This window comes from Chrysochloris asiatica, unplaced genomic scaffold, assembly GCF_000296735.1.
Source record: "Chrysochloris asiatica unplaced genomic scaffold, ChrAsi1.0 scaffold00119, whole genome shotgun sequence".
Classification (NCBI taxonomy): Eukaryota; Metazoa; Chordata; class Mammalia; order Afrosoricida; family Chrysochloridae; genus Chrysochloris; species Chrysochloris asiatica.
In genome coordinates this window covers 5,933,415-5,951,007 of record NW_006408637.1, presented here as the reverse complement: position 1 = coordinate 5,951,007, position 17,593 = coordinate 5,933,415, and positions in this window count along the sequence as shown.

Sequence of the window (17,593 nt, the reverse complement as noted above, 5' to 3'; positions counted from 1 at the left end):
TTTTCTGTTCAGCTCTTGGACCTCCTCATTTCTTCCATTTGCCTTAGCATCTCTACACTGGAGAGCAAGCTTCAGTGTCTCTTCTGGCATCCATTTTGATCTTTTCCTTCTTTCTTGTCTTCTTAATGACTTTTTGCTTTCTTCATGTATTATGTTCTTGATGTCATCTTTATTAAAGGTAATACAGAAATGGCTGCAAACATACATTGATAAAGAACTTCCAGTGGTTCAAGCTGGAATCTGAAGAGTATGTGGAATGAGGGATATCATCATTGATGTCAGATGGATCTTGGCTGAAAGCAGAGAAAAATATTTACCTGTGCTTTACTGAGTATGCAAAGACTTTCAATTGGTGGATCATGACAAGCTATGGACAACATTGCAAAATACGAGTATTTAGAATATTTAATGTGCTTATAAGGAACAAGAGACAGTTGTTAGAACAGAACAAAGGACTACCAAATGGTTTAAACCTAGGAAAATTGTGTGCAAAGATTGTATTTCACCATACTTATTCAGTCTGCATGCAGAGCAAAAAAAATCTGAGAAGCTAGATTATATGAAGAAAAATGTGACATCAGGATTGGAGGAAGACTCATTAAGAACCTGTGATATGCAGATGATATAATTTTGCTTGCTGAAAGTGAAGAGGACTTAAAAACATTTACTGATGAAGATCAAAGACCCAGCCTTCATTATGGATTGTATCTTGATGTAAAAAAACAAAATTCCCAATCCATGGGAAAAAATTGAAGTTGTGAAAGACTTTATTTTGCTCGGATCAACATTCATGGAAGCAGCAGTCAAGAAATCAGAGGACATAGTGCATGAGCCAAATCTGCTTCATAAACTTTTTTTTAAAGTGTTGAGGAGCAAAGATGGCAGTTTGAAGACTAAGGTGCACCTGAGCTAAGCCATGGTATTTTCCATAACCTAATATGCATGCAAAAGTTGAAAGACCATAGAAGAACTGATGATGCATTTGAGTTATGGTGTTGGGAGGAGAATCTTAAAAGCATCACAGACTGCCAAGAAAAACAAACAAATCTGTGTTGGAAGAAGTACAGTCGGAGTGCTATTTGGAAGTCAGGATGGCCAGACTTTGTCTCTCATAATTCGGACATACTATCAGGAGGGACAAGTCCCTGGAGAAGGCTATCATATTTGGTCAAGTGGAGGGTTGGAGAACAAGAGGAAGACCTTCAGTGAGATGAATTGGCACAGTGGTAGCAGCGATGGGCTCAGGCATAGCCAACAATTGTGAGGTTGGTCCAGGACTGGGTAGTGTTTCGTTCTGTTGTACATAGGGTTGATGTGAATTGATACCCACTCAATGGCACCTAACAACAATAACAGCAGCCACTAAGACTGTTGTCCTGACTTTTGAAGAAATGCAGAGCAAACTGGAATACTTTTATTATATTTGCAGTCATTTTGACCCATTGAGCAAAAGTGTCAAAATATCTATGAATGTTTTATTTAAGACTAACAGTTCAGAGTTGCCTTACTCAGGGCAGCTAATTATTCATTGTGACCAAATAGCCAAATTTCTCCATTTTGTAATACATTGTAAATCCTAATCTCTATGCCTGTGGTTTAAGGAGCTCTGGTAGCGTAGTGGTTATGAATCGGGCTGCTAACCTTAGGGTCAGCAGTTTGAAACTACCAGCTGTTCCATGGGAGAAAGATGAGGTTTTTTGTTTCCATAAAGATTTATAGCCTCGGAAACCCTGTACAGGGTTGCTATGGGTCGGAATCGACTCCATGGCACAAAGCAACAACAACAAACATGCCTGTGGTTTGGTGTCCTGGTGTGGCACTGCAGGATAATGTACTGAACAAGAAGGTCAGTTTGAACTGCAAGGTCAGCAGATCAAACATCAAACTCACCAGCCACTCCTTGGAAACCCTATACAGGGTCACTATGAGTCAGAACCAACTTGATGTCACTTAACAACAACATGCCTGTGATTATGGAAACATTTTGAAATGAGTTGCTAAGGAGTAAAGATTAGGGTGGGACCAAGAAGTAAAGGTGACTGAATCAAAGTATTAAGAGTGCCTCCACCTTAGTAGAGGGTGTGACTCAAGTCACCACCCTTCGTTTCCCTTGGAGGTATGGTCTGGATCCAATTCATCATCAGACTCCTTTGCAAAAGCTTGTTCTCTCTTGCCCTGGATCTTGCATCTAGTTCATATCTTACCTCGAGTACGTAAGACTTTTGGCCCATCATGTGACCGGATTCACGATCTCCCGCTGCCTCGTGCATCAACAGCCTGTCGTCTGACCTGCCAATTTGGGTTCCTCAGCTTCTGAGACTATGTGGGTGAGAAGATTCCTCCAGACTGATCTCTCAATTACAGAACTGGGACTTGCCAGCCTCCACAATTTCGTGAGCCATTTCTTTTGACAATTGTGAGTTTTGTGAGATATTGCAGCATGTTGCAGAACCCTGGGACTTAAAGGATGGGAGGAGTGGTGATTGATATCAAGGACTATGGAGAGGCATAACATGTTGGAGAAATTGAACACTTGAGGCATCTTTAACCTCCAATTCATAGGAGCCAGTGTTGTGTTGATTTTATTTTTAAATTATTGATGCAACCTCTAATTAAATTCAGAATTAAAACGGAAAATTTATATCCAGTTTCTGAGGTCTTATTGGATGAGATGGAGTGGGAAAGGGAACCAAAGTGAAGAGGCAGTTGAGAAAAGAGAGGAAGACAGAGAAGAGAAATGGTTTCAGTTTTTCATACTGTGGTGACATGTGTGTAGCCGTGATGCTGAAAGCCATGCTACTAGTATTCCAAATACTAGCAAGGTCACTCATGATGGACAGGTTTCCACAGAACTTCCAGGCCAAGATAGACTAGGAAGACTAAGAAGCTACTTCTCTGAATGGTTAGCCACTGAAAACCTTATGAATAGGAGCAGAATATTGTTAGATATGGTGCCTGAGCCCTGGTGCGGCACTGTGGATTAATGCACTGCATTAACCAACTGCAAAGTTGGTTTGAACTGTGTGGTCAGTGGTTCAAGTTCACCAGCTGCTCCTCCTAGGAAACCCTATACAGGGTCGCTATGGGTCAGAAGCAACTCGACGGCACTTAACAACAATATCATTAATATCATATGCAAGTAAAATTTTGCTGAAGATAATTCAGAAACAGCACATCAACAGACAGTTGCCAGAAATTCGAGTCTGATTCAGAAGAGGACATGGAATGAGGGATATCATTACTGATGTCAGATGGATCTTGTTTGAAAGCAGAGAATATCAGAAGACTTTTACTTGTACTATACTGACTATGCAAAGACATTCATCTATGTGGATCATCACAAACGATGAATAAACTGCAAAGAATGGGTATTCCAGAATTCATGAAGACCCTGTACATAGACCAAGAAGAGGCAGTTGTTTGACAAGAACAAGATGATACTAAATGGTTTAAAATCAGGAAAGGTGTACATCAGGGCTACATCCTTCCAGGTTTAATTCTCTCAGCATACTTATTCAATATGGATGCTGAGCAAATAATTCGAGAAGATGGATTACATGAAGAAGAACAAGGCATCAGTTTTGGAGAAAGACTCCTTAACAACTTGTGACAAATTGGCACAGATGGCACAACCTTGATTGCTGGAAGAGGACCTAAAATCCTCACTGATGAAGGTAATAGGCCACAGCCTTCAGTGTGGATTGCACCTCAATGTAAAGACAACAAGCATCCTCACCACTGGACCAATAGACAACATCATGATAAATGGAGAAAGACTGAAGCTGTCAATGACTTCATTTTGCTTGTATCTACAATCAGTACCGATGGAAACAGCAGCCAAGAAATTAAACAATGTATTTCATTAGGCAAATCTGTTGTGTAAGACCTCTTTGAAATGTTCAAGAGCAAAGATGTCAGTTTGAGGACTAAGGTGCGTGTGACTCAAGTCATGGTATTTTCAATTGCCTCATCTACATGGGAAGGTTGAGCAATGAGTAAGACCATAGAAAAAGTGATGCATTTGAATTATGGTGTTGGGGAAGAATATTTAAAAGTTCCATGAGCTTTCAGAAGAGCAAACAAATCTGCTTTAGAAGTACAGCCAGATGCTCCTTAGAGGCGAAGATCACAAGACTTCTGTCCAACTTTGGACACGTTACCAGGAGGGACCAGTCCCTAGAGAAGGACGTCATTCTTGGAAAAGTGGAGAGCCAAGAAGAAAGGAAAAATCCCCAATGAGATGGATTGGCACAGTAGCAGCAGCAATGGACTCAAACATAAGGATGACTCAAATCCTGGAAGTGTTTGCTTCTGTTATACACAGGGTCACTAAGTTAGGACCAGACCAATGGCACCTAACATCAACAATAACACAACAGCTGGGTTCTAAGGGCCGAATTGTCCCAGACCTGGATATGGTTGTTAGGAACTACCAATGATTCTCTAGGTGTTTCCTGTTAAATGACATTAAGCAGCATTTGTAAAGAAACTAATTGAATATAAGTAATTATTTCCTATCAATGGATCATTGCACACTGGACTAGGAGAGTGTGGGGGTCTCCTTATTTCAAAGTCCAGGACACAGTTCCCCAATCTGAGATGTCTCCATTTTATAGCATGATATAAGAAATGGAAAGGAGCTCTGATAGCGTAGTGATTATGAATTGGGCTGCGAACCTCAAGGTCAGCAGTTCGAAACTACCAGCTGTTCCGTGGGAGAAAGATGAGGCATTCTGCTCTGTAAAGATTTATAGCTTTGGAAACCCTGTTCAGGGTCGCTATGAGTCAGAACCGACTCCATGGCACACAGCCACCACCAAGAAATGGAAATGTGAAGGGAAGGGTGGTTCAAAGTGACTCTCCAAACTGGTTTCACAGGAGTATGCCATATCTGCTTCTCTCCTTCCTTTTCATTCTTTTCCTCAGACAACTCCCTAAAAATGGTGCTCTTGGCCAGTTTCTCTCCCTCCCAGGACAAGCTATTGGCATAAAGGTAGAAGAGATGTTGGTGGATAAGAAGGCTTCAATAGAGGACTTTGGGAATCAAGACTTGACTAAACACACAAAGTATGATCTCCTGAGAGCCTGCACCTAGATTCATAGACTCTTCCTCTTTCTAAGAGTCCTTCAGATTGGTTTTGACAGCCACACTTCCACTCCTTCCTCTTTCAGTCTCTGTGTGACATCTGGAACAAACACTGACACTTCAATTCCACAACTGTTTTTGTGGATGTATACATTTTGTAGAAATGAAAGAAAAAAAGAGAGAGCGAGAACCTGTTTCTGCTATTTTTCTCATGCAAGGCACTTGAAGGCTGTGGCTTAACAGTGGTTTGCTTGCTTGTTTTTAGCCTGATACCCTGAATGAAACACAGGACGGACAAGTACACCACATTTGCTAGTGATGAGCTGAACCTAAATCAAATATAGGTGAGCACATTCCGCTAATGTTCAGGAAGAGAGCGTGAGGAAGTAGGAATGGATATTAGGATAATGAAGCTGAAAGGGACAAAGGAAAGCATTTTAGAGTACCAGCTCTGCATTCAAGGACATTTTGTAGCAAGGAGGGGAGTGGTTAACTTTTGAGTCTAGGAGCGGAGGTCCCTGGGACCATGAAGGGAGAAGAGCGGAGAGTGGGACCCTACCCAGAGAAGCAGTGATGCCTGAGGTGGAGGCAGAGATGATGACGTGGAGAGATGGAGCAGCTGGGGACTTTAGACACTGAGAGGGAGAGGGGCTGTGTGCTGATGACCAGGGGGCAGGCTTGTAGTGTACACCCTTTGGTTGGTTGCTGATGCATGGAGGGGATTGTAACCATGGCAATGAAACAATATATGATAGAATGAATGTAAAATTAATGTTCTCCCATGTAAACTATCACATAATTCACAATAAAACATTTTTTAAAAAAGGACACCTTACTTAACGTCCTTCTACCATACGCCACCCAAACCCTCTGTCATCCAGTTGGATCCAACTTGTAGTGACTCATAGCACTTCCAACTAGTAGCTTTATCCTTTTTCCATTGAGCTGCTGGTGGACTTGAACCACCAACCTTGGTGTTAGTAGCCCAATGCCAATGCTGTTAGTAGCCCACAGTACCACTAGGATTCCTTTCTCCCATACAGAGTCTTTAAAAAGTCGGTGGAAAATCCCATTATCTTTTCACTCCATTTTCCTACAAACTTTTAAAATCCCCTCATTTAGGAGCATGCTGGTGAGGGCACCACCCCAGAGACAAATGAATGGTTTAGAAAAAGCAGACACACTTTCAAAGTCAAGCTCTATAAATACTACTATGAGCTGGTGCCCATTGGGCAGAGAAGGTCATTTCAGGCATAGTTCAGTTCTGTAGGAAATGTTGGCACTTTTCCAGAAAGTTGCAGGTAGAACAAATCAGAAAGCAATTTCATCCTTGCATCTATTGCTGATTTGCAATTAATGTTCTTTCCTGGATGTGTCTGTTGCACAGTAGCGTGAGGGCAAGTTAGTAGGAGAAGAATAACAGAGGAGAGTCTTTGCTATCAGGACTTCCAATCCATCTTCTGATACACACCAATGGCAAGCTGTTTCCAGGGCATCGTTCACATGTCTGCTTGGTTTTCTATCATCAAAGTTTCTAGCAAAGGCTGCAAGGAGGTTCCACCTGGGAGAGGATTCTTCAGTCCAGACACACTGAGTGGTCACACTGTAAGAGATGGCTATTGTACCGTGATAGAGAAGAAATGTCTACACAGCCATACAGACACACCATGCCAAAGGAAAACCATGCTGTAAACAGGATTTTTAAGCTAAAGGGGAAAAAAAAAGGTTGTTAAATAAAATTAGTCTGAAGCGTTGCCTACAAAGAGTCAAAGCCACAAGAATTACATTTAAAAAATTCACAGGAGATGACAAAGTAGTGGTTTGTTAGGGAGCAGTTGAGGTCTGACAATGGTGTTCCTTCCTGCCAGCTGTGGGGAGGGGTGGCCTTGGCTCTCAATGCTCCTCTGCAGACATGTAGGATCACACATCCCAGCCCTTCACCTCTCTCTCACATCTGTTCACTTCTCCTGTGTTCTCAACCAGAAGCAGTAGACAAGAGAAGGGAAAAGAGGAGCCTGGAAATTTGGCTCCTAGCAGACTTGAACATTCTGCAGCACTGTGGAACGTGTGGCCTCTCAAAGGAAGAGTAGTGAGGAACACAGGTGGGCCACTGTACCCCTTCCAGCAGCCACCCCTAAGGCTGTTTCTCAGAGTGTTCCCAGAAAGCAGCTCAAGTCGCTTTGCTTACACAACTACTGAGCACATGGGAATTCATGGTTCCTGGGTGGTACACATGGTTTCAGTATTAGGATGCTCGTCAAAAGGCTGGAGGTTCAAATCTATCCAGAGACACCTTGGAAGAAGGTAATCTACTGAAAACTGAGCCATAGAAAATCCTCTATGTAATTATACTTTTACACATATTGGGTCACCAAGAGGCAAAGTCAACTCCATGCCAACTGGTTAACCAAAGGCTGCCCTGAACCAAATGGCTGGCAAAGCACAGGCCAGGCCATTCTGAGGCATTTACATTTTAAAGTTCCCTTGTAGACAAGACACAAAATGAAAATGTAGAAACCTTGTTTCTTTAAAAAAAAAGGAAAAAAGAACGAAATCACCCCACCCAGAGAAGAAGTGTTGCCTGAGATGGAGGCAGAGACGATGATATGGAGAGATGGAGCCGCTGGGGACTTTAGACCCAGACGGGGAGAGGGGCTGTGTGCTGACAACCAGGGGCGGGGGGAGGGCAGGCTTGTAGGATATGGCTGATGATGCATGGAGGAGATTGTAACCATGCAATGAAATGATATATGATAGGAGATATATGATAGGATGAATGTAAAACTAATGTTCTCCCATGTAAACAATCACATAATTCACAATGAAACATTAAAAAAAAAAAAAAGAACAAAATCATTTAAAATTTCAGGACAGCAAGATTTTAAAAAACCCAAGCCAGAGTTGGTTCTGAATCACATAAATTCTGTGCAGGGTTTTTGAGACGGTAAATCATTGTACGAGCAGACAGGCCTATCTTTCTCCCACAGAGCAATAGGTGGGTTTGAACCACCAACATTGCAGCAAGCAGTCCAACACCCAATCCACAGGGCCACAAGATAGCAAGATTAGAGTTCTCGTGAATCCAAGCACAGGCCCCTTCTGAGCAGAGACCCTGTGTGACTGCACAGACACACGCTCAGGGACCGTCCTGCTTGCTACATCAGCCTGGAGCCCTCTGAGCAACTTGCTGGAGGCTGCATCTGTTTGGCTTCCTTCCTGCCCTGCTTTCCTCACCCTCACCAGCTTCTCCAGGAAGCTGTTTCCTAATAAGTCCCTTCACACAAATCCTCAGCTCAGGATCTGCTTCTGGGAATCTGACTTAAGACATAACTGTGAACATGCAACTTGAACTTCTTTAAACCTGCTGCTTTCATCTGTTAAAATGGGAGGAAAGTATAATATCCCTTGCAGCACTGATGGAAGGAACATGTGAGCTAATGAAGGTAAAGTGCTTAACATCAACAATACAATGAAAGTCATTGTGATTGTTATTAGCTGCCATGAAGTCGGCCCACAACTCGTGGTGATTCCATGTATAATAGATGCTGCCCAGACCTGCACCATGCCCATTTTCAGTTGGTCATTTCTCCTTCCAAACTCATGAGCAGCCAGGCACACTGCTGTAAGTCCTGTCCACTGGGAGACTTTCCTTTCACCAGTGTTCTTCATGGTAGCACAATAAAGGAGCTGTAGGTAGTGTAGTTACTGTCCACTGTTGAATGGTGTCTGAATAGCATACAAAACCATCTGTAACCAAGCATGAGTTTTCTCTTCCACTGTCAACTGATCACAAAGAGCCCCTCGTGGGTCATAGGTAGAGGTCATAGGTTGTAGACTGAGAGAGGTAGGATAATGCAACAGGAGCGGGGATCACAGACATATGGACCACTTCATGAAGTCTACTTGTGCCTTCAGGTCTGACTCGGTCTCGTATAGACCACTTCCATTTAATGAGGGAGCGCTGCTGTGTGCCTCCAACTTTATGACTACTGTGGGTCAACCAACCCTCACTTCGTAATAGGTAGCTCTAGTGGCATGGTGATGGCACATGGTTAGGCATTTGATTTCTACTAAGACCCCATAGCAAATCAAAAGCTGGTTCTCCAAAGGAAAATAGTTATCTGAAAAGGACAGCAAGGCTTTGCTCCAAAATCATAAAGGTCTGCCTATGATTCAACAGAGGTCTGCCAAAGACTCCAGACTGCATCTCTATCTGCTACTGACATTTCAAGCAACATTAGATCTACTGGATTACATGGTCCAAGTAACAGAACTTGCACAAAAGTTTGAACCTGGTGTACAGCCTTCTTTTGTGGGCCCTACTCAAAATTAGCAGATTTTGGAGTCACTTGATAAATAAGCCAGATTTGGACACCCAAATGAGGGATATGTTGCCTCCAAAACCAAAGATGCTTACCAGGCATAGTACCTCTTCTTAAGTAGTACGGATAGCTCTAACATGTGCCACACCACTGAGATCCTAGAAATTTCACTGAGGTGGAAGATGTCTAAATTTTTGTTGAGTTAATTTCCCGTACTCTAACACACAAATGTTTTGCCAATAAGTCTAGAGTCATTGATACCTCTTCCTCACTGGGTCCAATCGCATAATGACACCATTGTAATGGGCCAGTGTGATGTCTCCCAACAGGGAAGATGATCAAGGTAACGGCAGACTAAACTATGAGTGTTGGAGAGTTGATGTATCCTTGAAGTAAGAGAGTGTAAGTGTACTGCTGCCCTTGCCAGAAGAAGGCAAACTGCTTTTGGTGATAGGCACTGGACAGATCAATAGCTGCATACCAGGGACCAGGAGAAGTATTAATTTGCTCAAGTAATGAAACAACATCTGGAACATCAGCTGCAATTGAAGTCACAACCTGGTTAAGTTTACAACAACAATCCATTGTCATTCTCCAAGATCCACCTGATTTTTGCACAGGTCAGATAGGCAATTTAAATGGGAATGTGGTGGGCATCACTAAAGTCCTTCATTTTAGCACTAATCTCTACAATCCCTCCATAAACCTGGTACTGCTTTTGGTTCACTATTTTGCTAGGTAAAAGTTGTTCTAATAGCTTCCACTTGGCTTTTCCAACCATCATAGCCCTTATTCTACATTTCAGTGATCCAAAACTGGGGTTATGCCTGTAACTGAGTATGTCTATTCCAATTATGCATTCTGGAACTGGGGAAATCACCACAGGATGAGTTCAGGAACCACTGGACCCACAGTTACCTGGAACTTAACTAAGACCCCATTAATAACTTGACTTCCATACACCCCCACTCTGACTGGCTAGTCACAGTTACATTTTGGGTCTCCTGGAATTAGCGTCCATTCAGATCCAGTGTCCAGTAATCCCTGAAAAGTCTGATTATTTCTTTTCTGCCAATCAATCATCACTCTTGTAAAAGGCTGTAAATCCGTTTGGGGATGGATGGAAGAAAGACTAACAGCTGACAGTGTTGGGGTCCTTTATCAAGGGGACCTGACCACCCCTTTGTTCAAGGAGTTGTGGATCCGTAAATTGTCTCAAGCCTGGGACTTCATTGAGAAACCATGGCTCTCTATTCTGACAATTCAAGTTAGACTGCTGTTTACATGACCCAGAATTCTCCTTCTTGTATAAACCAAGTAAATATCTTATAGGTTTGCCATTTATTTCATTCCTTGGGACACCCTGCCTAATTAACCAACTCCGTAAGTGGACGTGAGTCAGACGATTCTGATTGCTGTTGTCCATTAGGGTAACCATGTCCACCTTGTCTTTGTTGACTAAGTGCTGCCCCTTGGGCCCCTGTCTCCACGGGGTCCAATCAGCCCCATTGTGGTTAGATGTCTTCATTCAATTAGGGCAGTTCCCACTGGCAAATATGGCTAGCATAATATGGCAATCAAAGCAGTCTTCCATCACAGAGTGGGGCTCCCTTCACAAATTTGTTCCTCACTGTTGTGGTAAAAGGTATGTCCTCGGAACACTCCATGTGTGGGTTTATGGGTTTCTCCTGAGAAATCCACTCTAACATGCCAACTTCCTGAAGTGTTTCAATTCCTTTCTCTACAGAATACCAAGGCAGGGCTGGTACTTCCATGTGATGTATTATAAATTATTACATCTCCTCCCAAACTCTTGAGCTGAATCTTTAAGTGAAGAATCTGTGCTTAGTGGGCCCATATCAATAAGCTCAGACTGACTGAATCCTACGTTCCTTATACCATTATCCCACAAGCTTTGTAGCCATTCCCACACAGATGCTCCTTGTTTCAGTTTGTACATATTAGAAAAATCAAGTCGTTCTTTTGGAGTGTGATGTACTTCTTCCTGGGTCACAAATTGTACTTCATATTTGGGGGCTTGTTAGAACATAAGTATAGCTATTGCTCTAGAAGTAATAATTAGTGGAGATATTTCCTGGAAACATTCAGCAATGTCTTATAAGACATCTACTTAAGGAGATGCACCAGATAATGCCTCAGGCATTCTCTCAGCAGGCATAGTTGAGTTCTATCAAGAGTAGGCAGAAGGGATAATGTTTTTACTGATAATGGAGTAATCTCTTCAGATGTAAAGAGTGAAGCTGTTGGCAAGAGTGATTCAGTTGATTTATGAGCTCAGTTTTCTCAGTCTCCTGATTCTCTGTTCAGATGTTCCCATCCCAAATTACAGAATCCCATTTCTTCCCAATTAATACCCTCCCTTTACAATCAGGCACCATTCCAGGTTTGAGTTGCACTGGCCACTCTTACAATAAGACTCTGGGTTTGGTTTTCAGCAATATAATCTCTGCTACTACAGGAAATCAAACTTTCTTTCAGGGTACAAGTAGAAATTTTGAGGTCTTTTATGTGGCACTTTAGCCGTGACTCCTGAGTGCATCTCTTTCTTCTACCACTTGCTCCATTGTAAGTAGGACCAACCAACCAGTTCTCTGTACTTCCTATCCTGGCAAAACTGCTGAAAAGTCTCATACACACGATCACCCAGAGCCTTGCTTCCCTCCAATACACGATCTGTTGGTGGTGATATTTTTGCATGTTAATATTGCCACTTCACACCATGAATCAACAGCACCCTCACCCTTTTTACTAGTGGAGGCAGAGCGAATGATTCCTTTAAAATTAGTCAACTTGAGAAGCAATTTAGAAACTCATCTTTATGATTTTGTTTCTTTAGAATCACTCTCGGTACCAAATGTCTTGTACTGGCTCCTCTAGAGAAGCAAAACCAGTGAAACTTTATATATGTGTGTGTGTGTGTGTGTTGTTGTTGTTGTTGTTGTTGTTGTTGTAAAGTGCTGTCAAGTTGATTCTGACCCATTGTGGCCCTGTATAGGGTTTCCAAGGAGCAGCTGATGAGCTTGAATCACCTACCTTATAGTTCAAACGACTTTGCAGTCTGATGCATTAGCCCACAGAGCCACACCAGGATATATATCACTTAAAAACAACAATATATATATATATAAAGAGAAGTTTACAACAATGGCTCACAATTATAGAAGTGGGAGAGTCCCAAGTCTGGGTCAGATGAACCAAGATCAACAGGCAGATCCAGCAGGCACACAGGCAGGCAGGCAGACAAATAATAGAATGAGCCACTGGCTCAAGTCCAAAGAACAGAAGGTTTGGGGATGAGCCAGATGCAAGATCCAGACTCAGCAGAAAGAAAGTTTTGCCTGAGTGTCCACTATATTGGAAGCAGGCCATACCCTTGAGGAAACATCCTTTAAGTTGACTGGCTGCTCATAGCCATTCATCATAGAGTTAACTATGCTTGCTCATGGCCAACAATCATAGAGTTAACTATACTGTATCAGATCTCACCATGGGATAAATACCTCTCGACTGCCATTGGGAATCTTAACCCAGTAAAGTTGACATGAAATCTTAACTATCACACAAGGGGACTGAAATTATGTTCCTGTTCCTTCTATCCCCATCCTCGGAAGGTCATATCTGAACCCATGGCCCAAGTATCATTGATATGAGCTTTGTCAATAAGCTTTAACAAAAGTTATTAGAGAATGAAAGGAGAGAAGTTCCTTTGATTAATCTGATTTAAGAGTATTTATAGTCTTACTTCTCTTGGCCAAAGCAAATTAGTTTTATGATAAAATTACTTGACAAGATCACTGTAGAATTGCTAGGTTTCATCAACTTCATGAGTCCTTCCAACCCAGAAAAACAAAAATGTATTGTTGGTAAGAGTATTCGCTTTATTGCAAACAGAACAGGATAAGCAGGCATCTCATCTGAAATCTCAAGTGTTCTGACATTTCTCAGACTTGTCAAAGAAATGGCCATGACCTTCAGAATGTGTGTTGATATATTCTGATTCAAAAAAGAAAAACAGTTACCATCAAACAAATGTTGACTCATGGCAAGCCAATGTGAGTCAGCGTGGAACTGTGCCCCAGAGGGTTTTCAGTTGCTGATTATTTATTTATTTATTTATTTATTTATTTATTTATTTATTTATTTATTTTAAGCGTATCACCAGGTCTTTCTTCCAAAGTGCCTGTGGATGGAATTGAAAGCCAAGTTTTCAGTTAGCAGCCAACTACGTTAAACATTTATACCACCCAAGGACTCCTATTCAGATAAGAAAATCTACAAATCATCTGTGTCTTAAGGCCTCTCAATTAGTTTGGAAACACATTTCTGAAATAGTAGCTCACAACTCAGTTAGAGCCAAGAGCTGCTATACTCTGTTCACCACTTAGAATTAAACAGAAAGAGCATGGACTTCACAAGAGCAACACATTGATTCATATATAAATTGATCTCGAGTTCAATCCTAATGTGTGAGGCTTCTGAGGATACCAAAATATACGAGCCCTGTCTTTAAGGAGCTTATAGTTTAAGCCATCTGAGGCAAGTAGACCCGGCACTTTCTGAATGTGATAGTTAAGTTCTGTATCAACTTGGCTGGTCCAGGATACTCAATGATTTGGACAGTTAAGACACAGTAACCCTCCTTGATGAAATATAATATAATGTAATCCCCCCCATGATGATATCTGCTATGAGCATCTAGCCAATTAAAAGGAAGTTTCCTTGGTGATTTGCGCTGTGTCCAATATATTGGACACTCTGGAAAAGCTTGCTTTTTACCAGGTCTGGATCCTGCATCTAGCTCATCATCTAACCTCCAACAACCTACCATATTGCTTGCTGATTCTGGAAGTCATCAGAAGCCTACCGTCTTACTTGCTGACCTGGGATTCATTTGCCTCTGCAGCCAGAAGCTTGTTATCTGGGTTCTTCAGTCTTGGGTTCTTCAGTTTCTGTGGATGCATGAGTCAGGAGAAGCTTCCAGACTGATACCTTATTCACAGGCTCAGCATTTTCCCACCTCTGTGATTGTGTGAGCCATTTCCTGGATATAAACATGTATATGCCTTTGTTATTAAGTGCCATGGAGTCAATTCTGACTCGTAGAGACCCTGTTTAGGATTTTTAGGGAGTGGCTGGTGGGTTTTAGCTGATCTTGAGGTTAGAAGTAGAGTTCTTATACTACAGAGTCCTCTATACATATGCATACATATACATGAAGTTCTGATATAGAACTGAACTGCTAACCACAAGGTTGTCAGTTTATCATACTATGGTAACTTATGTGCTGCTGTGATTCTGGAAGCTATGCCACTGGTATTTTAAATTCCAGCAGGGTCACCCATGGTGGACAGGTTTCAGATGAGCTTCAAGACAAACACAGACTAGGAAGAAGAGACTAACCAGTTCTGAATATTTAGTCACTGAAAACCTTACGAATAGCCTTGGAATGCTGTCAGCACCAGAATATTGAAATATGATGAAGAGTACCAGAAAGTTGTCAGATATAATGCCAGAAGATGAGCCCCTCAAGTTGGAAGGCATTCAAAATAAGAATGGGGAAGAGCTGCCTCCTCAAAGTAGAGTTGCCCATGATGATGCGAATAGGGTAAAGCCTTCTAGATCTTCATTTGCTGATGAGGCACAACTCAAAATGAAGAGAAACAGCTGTAAACATCTATTAGTAATCAGAACATGGAATGTAAGAGGCATGAATCTAAGGAAATTGGAAATGTTCAAGAATGAAATGGAACACAGAAACATAGATATTAGTGAGCTAACATGGACAGGTATTGGCCATTTTGAATCTGACAATCACACGGTTTATTATGCCAGGAATGACAAATTGAAGAGGAATGGTGTCACATTCATCATCAAAAAGGACATATCAAGATCTGTCATGAGGTACAACGCTGTCTGTGATAGGATAATATCCATCCTCTTACAAGGAAGCCTAGTTAATACCAGTATTATTCAAATTTACACACCAACCACTAAAGCAAGTGAAGACGAAAGTGAAGAATTCTACCAACTTCTTCAGTCTGAAATTGATTAAGCATGCAACCAAGATGTATTGATCATTACTAATGATTGGAATGCAAAGGTTGGAAACAAAGAGGAAGGATCAGTAGTTGGAAAATATGGCCTTGGTTATAGGAACAATGCTGGAGATTGCATGATAGAATTTTGCAAGATCAATGACTTCTTCGTTGCAAATACTTTTTTTTTAACAACATAAAAGACAAACTATACACATGGACCTCACCAGATGGATTACAAAGAAATCAAATTGACTACATCTGTGGAAAGAGATAATGAAAAAGCTCTGTATCATCAGCTAACACAAGGCCAGGAGCAGACTATGGAAAAGACCATCAATTGCTCATATGGAAGTTCAGGCTGAGGCTGAAAAAATTAAAACAAGTCCACAAGAGCCAAAATATGACCTTGAATCACATCTGAATTTAGAGTTAATCTCACAAACAGATTTGATTCATGAGACACTAAAAACTGAAGACCAGAAGAGTTGTGGGATGACATCAAGAACATCATACAGGAAGAAAGTAAAAGGTCATTAAGAAGACAAGAAAGAAGGAAAAGACCAAAATGGATGTCAGAAGAGACTCTGAAACTTGCGCTCCAGCATAGAGATGCTAAAGCAAATGAGGAGGTGCAAGAGCTGAACATAAAATTTCAGAGGGCAGCTCGAGAAAATAAAGTCAAATCATATAATAAAATGTGTAAAAACCTGGAGTTGGAAAACAAAATGGTAAGAACACGCCCAGTATATCTCAAGCTGAGGGAACTGAAGGGAAAAAAATCAAGCATCATCTAGAAATATTGAAGGATTCAATCAGTAAAATATTGATTAATGCTGAGCATCAAGAGAAGATGGAAAGAATATACAGAGTCACTGTACCAAAAAGAAATGGTTAATGTTGAACCATTTCAAGAGGTAGCATATGATCAAGAGCCAATGGTACTGAAGGAAGGAGGCCAAGGTGCACTGAAGGCATTGGTAAAGAACAAGACTCTGGGAACTGATGGAATACAAATTGATATATTTCAACAAACTGATGCAGCACAGGAGGCCCTCACTCATCTATGCCAAGAAATCTGGGAGACAACTATCTGGCCGACTGATTGGAAGAGATCCATATTTGTGCCCATTCCAAAGAGAGGCGACCCAACAGAATGCAGAAAACATCAGACAATATCATTAATATCATATACAAGTGAAATTTTGCTAAAGATAATACAAAACTGGCTGCAACCATATATTGACAGAGAATTTCCAGAGGTTCAAGCCAGATTCAGAAGAGGACGTGGAAAAGAGATATCATTACTGACGTCAGCTGGATCTTGGCTGAAAGCAGAGAATACCAGAAAGATGTTTGTTGTTGTTATAGTTGTTGTTAAGGGCTATTGAGTCAGTTCCAACTTGTATAGAGTTTCCGAGGAGAAGCTAGTGAGCTTGAACCTACATTGCCACAGCAGAAGTCCAGAAAGATGTTTACCTGTGCTTTATTGACTATGCAAAGGCTTTCAATTGTGTGGATCATAACAAGCTATGGGCAACATTGCTGAGAATTAATATTCCAGAACAGTTCATTGTGCTCATGAAGAACATGTATATAGACCAAGAGGTAGTTTTTCGAAAAGAACAAGGGAACACTGAATGATTTAAAGTTAGGAAAGGTGTGTTTCAGCGTTGTATTCTTTCACCATACTTATTCAATCAGTCTGCTGAGTAAATAACCTGAGAAATTGGATTATATAAACAAAAACATAGCATCAGGATCGGAGGAAGACTCATTAACAGCCTGTGATATGAAGACGGTACAACTTGCTTGCTGAAAGCGAAAAAGACTTAAAATACTTATTGATGAAGGTCACTACCTTCAGTATGGGTTATACTTCAGTATAAAGAAAACAAAAATCCTCACCATTGGACCAATAAATAACATCATGATAAATGGAGAAGATTGCAGTTGTCAAAGACTTCATTCTTCTTGGATCAATGATCAACATTCACGGAAGCAGCAGTCAAGAAATCAGATGGTGTATTGCATTAGGCAAGTCTGCTGCTCAAGAGGTCTTTAAAGTGTTGAAGAGCAAAGATGTCAGTTTGGGGACTAAAGTGCACCTGACCCAAGCCATGGTATTT